Here is a 6,000-nt window from a genome sequence, read left to right as displayed (position 1 = left end):
TCATGCTGAGAAAAACTCTTAGAAATTCTAAGAATTCTGTGTGACTCCATTAACAATCACAAATGAAAGTGGTCTTCACACACTAGTGGACTGTCTATCATCCTAACTGGGGCACATTTAGCACTAAGGGAATACATGTTCCTATATTTTTCTACTAGCAAGTTTTTAGTGTTTGTATTTTGTTATTTTATCTTCATTTGCTTTTTGCTTTAAACCACAAATAACAAAGAAGAGGTAAAATGTTACATAAATTCCACAAATTTTCTGGATATGAGTGTCAACTGTCCTTTGCTATTTCTTTCCCCTAAAATTGAGTTTCATGTTAATATTAAAGAAAGTTAGACATGGTGGCTCAGAGGGAGTTTCAGGTTATCAGGGAAAATTGTTTCATGGAAGAAAACTGATGGCAAAATGGTATTTATGCAGTATTCTAAAATGATTGTGACATTTGAGAAAAGTAGTTAAACATGACCTCCACCAGAAGCCATAAGATTATATAATTTTCATGAAACATAAAAAGACATTAATTATATTGAGACATCTTTTGGGTTGCATTTTCAAATTTTATCCATGACTAGCATTTCAATTTATGAGATAGTTGGACTTTGTGCCATGAAATGTTAGTTAGTGTTCTGCCAAGGTACAGAAATTGCAAGAGTCATTTCTTCTACAGACACTAAAATGATACAGCTGACATTCCAAGGAAATGAAAAGCTATTTTCCTGATGAATAGCAAGACAATAGGTGAACCAGGATACCTAATTCCACTTTTCTACAAGTTTCCCTTGGGGTCTATAGTATGAAGCTAATTTAAAACTGAACATGTCTCCTAACCATGTCCTTCGTGTTTAAGGAGCTGAACATTCAAGAAAAGAGTAAAAGCAGGATGCTTAATGTGGTAGCTAATATCATACTGTTCTCCGTATTCCTTGCAACAATAACGTGATTTTTTTCAAAACGAGTGTAGAGAATAAAGGTAGTTTTCATTCTGTGATTACATGGAGTACTTAGCACTTCATTTCAGAAACATTCATGACCTCATGAAACTAGGCATCTATTGGGAAAAGGCACAAAGGAGAACCTTCCAGACACATGACAACCCAGGAAAATGCTTAGATTAATCCATCTGGCTTATTTCAAAACATAATGAGTTCAAAACATAATACATTAGTCAATTGCTTCTCGTCTTCTAAGTCCAAATAGCTTTTAGTGACTGAAGCCATTTGCTCCTTAATTCTTTGGGCATTTAACCAGGCACAAGTAGAAGCTGAGAAGAATGAGACTGTTGAGAAATGACCATAGACCATCATCTCATAGAGAACAAATTCTCTTCTCAAATTTATCTGACTCTTACTTGCTTGTCTTCCTGCAAAGGAAGTGAGATCCTGAGGATGGAAATTTCCTGAGTTAATATACCAAAAAGGCTGCCTGAGAAGATGACAATGCGTGGCCTAGAATGAGGAGAGCATCAGCACCACGTAGACAGAAGTCCAACCTGTAGGTAGCAGCCCCTCAGCTGGAAGTCACAGAAAACCCAGCTCAATTTACCCAACAAATGAGGACCACAGGACCACATGAACAACAATCAAAGAGGCTGGACCAGTGGAGTGAGCACAGGGCAGAACAGGTGTCTGTCTGTATCCCCTCTCCATGCCTCTCTGTTGCTTCCCTTTCAGAGGCCTTCCTCACCTTGGAAAGACATCCAGAAGAATCTGTTTGGTTAGATATTCCCAGTGCAAATACAGAAGAAACAAGAATGACTCAATTTCATGAAGTAAAAGTCCTGGAATTAATGCTGCTTGAAAAAAAAATCACCTTGATTTAGGTCCTATGCCATCCCTAACCCCATTTTTTTTTCATTTTTTTCATTTTTTACAGACTGCATTTTGATTCATGGTACACAAATGGGGTACATCATTTCGTTTCTATGGTTGTGCACCAGGTAGATTAATACCATTCGTGTAATCATACGTGTACCTAGGGTAGTGATGTCTGCCTCATTCCACCATTTTTCCTACCTTGCTCCCTCTCATTTCCCTAACCCCATTTTTGTGGGAAGGGGAGCTGTGATTGTCAAATCACCTAGGTTTGGATAGCCTACTATTCTGACAGCCAGGTATAGCACTAGTTCTACTGAGAGTACCTAGACCTAGACCTGGAGTGAGTTAAGGATGATGTCTCAGGTAAGGTCACCATGATCAAGATGAAGTTATGGATACAGACAGGCAAAAACAATAACTGCTCACTGAACACTATTTCAATGGCTTTTTAATTCTGGCAGTACATTATCCAAGAACCTTTATGTAAATATTTAAACATGCCTGGGCTTCATACCTCAAAAATTCTGAAACATTAGATTCAGAGTAAGAACTAGAGACTGGTATGTTGAAAAGGCTCTGTAGAGATTCAGTGATGATCCAGGTCTAAATCATTAAGTGGTCTCAATGAACTCACTTGTCAATGAGTGTGGTAAAATAATCTAGCAATTCTCAAACTTTTCCAGTGTGAACCACTTAACACAATGCCAAGAACCCTGCTCGCCCACTCATACTTCACCTGCACTAAACACACCTCCCTCATTGATACTGTTTCAATAGAGTACTACTCAAAAGAATCTTCTTTTTTACAAATTCTAACTAGGACTCTGAGCTCTGCCCTACTTACAATAATGTGCTTGCCAAGGTTACCAGTGTTCCTTAGGACTCATTTTGAAAGTGAATTGTTAATGGAAAATTTCAGCCTAACTACATATTGAAATATAATATGTCGAATTCAGGCAACACTTTGTCTCTTTTTTCCTTGTCCTTCCCACTTAGCCACTCTCACCTATCAATACACCATGGGCCTCAGCATTGCATGAAGCTGCACTAGCCCTAAAATAATAAAATCAACAGAATGAAAAAGCAACCTATGAAAAGGGATAAAATATTGGCAAATCATATATCCAAGAGAAACTGATATTCAGAACATATAAAGAACTCCCACAACCCCACAACACAAGATGAAGAAATCTGACTTTTCAAATGGACAAAGAAAAAATCAAAATGGGCAAAGACTTTAAATAGATATTTCTCCTAAGATGATATGCACATCAACAACAAGCATATGAAAAGATGCTCAACATCACAAGTCTACAGAGAAGTGTCAAAATCAAAATGAACAAAACCTCACAATGAAATTGCACCTCATACATCCCCACCCCAGCCATAGTCTCCCTTCCTTTTTGTTATCAGTTTCCTTGTCCTCACAGAGCTCAAAATCCTTGATAACTCTATCCCATTCCTGTCCATTGGTCTCTATCTGTATTTATGTCCTTTACCCAAATTATATTCTAAAATCAACAAGTTCAGTAATTTGCTCAATATCTCTCTGGCTTTTCTTTGCATTTCTGATACAACTCCACCACCTTCTCCAACTTTGCATTTAGGCAGCTGAGTTTTTCTAGAGGAAAAAAAATCCCAGTGGGCAAAACTTGTGTCACTCCTATGCTTAAAATCCACCGATGTTTTTTCCTCTTATCAAATTTAAAGTCAAATTCCTTTCCATGTTCTAGAATACTCTGTCCTAAAGTTTCCACTGTGATTTCATCTCCTCTTAATGTCACTCCAGCCATACTGATCATAATTGCTGAATCTAAAACAAATCAAGCATCTTCCTGCCTCAGGACATTTGCATTTACCGTTTTCCTTACTCAGAATACTTTTTCTCCAGGTGTCCACAAGTCTTGCTTTGTCATTGCATTCAGGTGTCTGGCTCAAAGTTCTCCTTCCCTGACTGTCCTGTGTAATAAAAATCATCTCAGGACTCAATGATTTCTCTTTGTAACACCTATCACCAAGTAAACTAATATGCATGAGAAACTTATTTAGTTGATCTTTGCCTGTCTTCCTCTCCAGAAATGGGAGTTCCACAATGACATAAAATTTGCTTTTGTTTTCTCCATATCCTCAGTACTTCAAACAATGATATAATAATGTTCAACAAATATTTGTTGTTAACAAGTAAGTCAATAAAGCAGAACTATTTTTACCATTGTAATTTATGGTTAATATATCAACTGGGCCTCAAGACTACCCGGCAATTCTATAGTTTTTACTACTGACTCAATTTCCCACTCTCCATAATGACTATTTCAAAACTCCACTATCTTTAAAAACCTGATTCTTTCTTCAACACACACCTACACACACACACACACACCCTACAGTCCACAGCAGACACTACTTTCTTGCTACTTTACAAAACACAGATGCTCACAGATAAGAAATGCCTGTCCACCCACGACAATACCTACATACCATACTGTATGCATTCTCCTACTTTTCTAACTGCTCATGTTATAAAAGAAAGGGCAAGTACCATCCTGTCTAAGCATTAGACTTCATTTTATTAGTCCCCTATTTTCTCTTATCTTATCTTTTCAGGAACTGATATATCACCCTTCAGGATCTTCCACTAGTGTCAAGTCTTCCCAACCTTAAAACATAAATGAAAATACTCCACTCCATTCAGCCACAAAACCCTACACACTCTCTTCTCCCCTTCACTGTTAAACTTTTTAAAGTAATTTTCCTCCTTTGTTGTCTCTCTCCCCTCTTCCTACCCACTCCTCGGTCCTCTCTCACCTGATAATACACCAGAACAGCTTCTGCAAAGCTTACCATTGGCCTACTTCTGTATTGCCAGAACATGTGGATTCATCTTAGGTGAATTGTGGTCCAAATGTTGCACTATTGTGAATGCCTTCTTTTAAAAATGTGTGCTATCTTCTTCAAACTTCCATGACACAACCCCCTCCTAGCTTGCCTCCTGCCTCTTCAGCCTCCCTGTCTCCATTGTGTGCACAGCCTCCTCCAGCTGGTTTTTAGTACTAGCATGCCTCAGAACTCAGCCCTGGTCTCATCTCTTCCTACTCTATACCTATTTTTTGGCAGTGGTAGGCCACACATGGCTTTAATGATCCCCTCTGAACCACTCATATTCAGATTGATACCTCTAACCCTAACTTCTCTGAGCATCTAAATTGCCTCTAAATGTTTTATGTGTCTTCTCTAATTGAACATCTTAAAGACACCTTACAATCAACCTATCCAAAACTGAATTAACCTGCTTTCTCTTCTAACCTAATTTTTCCCTTATTTCCAGTGTTCTTGAGTCCCACCCCCCCATACATTGATCTGCAAGCTCTATCAATTCTACTTCTAATGTGTCCTCTTCCACTTCATCTTTTCTCTCTAATCCTCTAGCTACATCTCAGTTTAAGATAGTAGCATCTATCAACTTTCTTCCATCTGGCCTCTCCATTTTTCTTTTGTCCACTCAAGTCTATTCTCCAGAGAAGCAACAAGGAGATCTCAAAATGCAGTCTTGTCATTTCACATCTCTGCCTAAAATTTTTTAATGACTCTAGTTGCTCTTAGATAAAGACCAAAATACTTAACATGCCTTGGTAAGCGTGAAGGAGTTGGCCCCTCCCAAGCTCTACTGACCCTCCGCTCCTACCCTGGCCTGGTCTGCAGTGGAAGAAGGAGTTTTGCTCTTCACTGTCCCATAACCTTTACTCACACGAAGATTTTTGCACCGTTTCCTTTGTATCCAAGACCTTTTCTTACCTGCCTTTGCCTAACTCATTCCTACCCTTTCCTCATTTTCTGAATCTCAATTCTTCAACTCAATGATTTATTCACTTCTTTTTTTAGGTGCCAGGCTGGAAAATGTTCTCTTGCTACATATTTTAATAGTTCCCACCATATTCTTTTCAGCCCTTGTCACAGTAAATAATTACAAATGTACGCAATTATATGGTCAATATTAGCCAATTAAGGAAAACTTTCAAAGAATGACTGTACATATACTTTACCTAACCATTACTTTCTAATTGATATTTTGGTGGTCTATGGTTTGGGGATATTATTTTCAAAAACTGTACAGGGAAGAATAACAAAGAGAAAATTATTTTTAAAGTACAAATTTGCTGATTAAACAGGGGAATGGTAATAT

The sequence above is a fragment of the Sciurus vulgaris genome, assembly GCF_902686455.1.
Source record: "Sciurus vulgaris genome assembly, chromosome: 6".
Taxonomy (NCBI): domain Eukaryota; kingdom Metazoa; phylum Chordata; class Mammalia; order Rodentia; family Sciuridae; genus Sciurus; species Sciurus vulgaris.
This window is presented reverse-complemented; position numbering follows the sequence as displayed.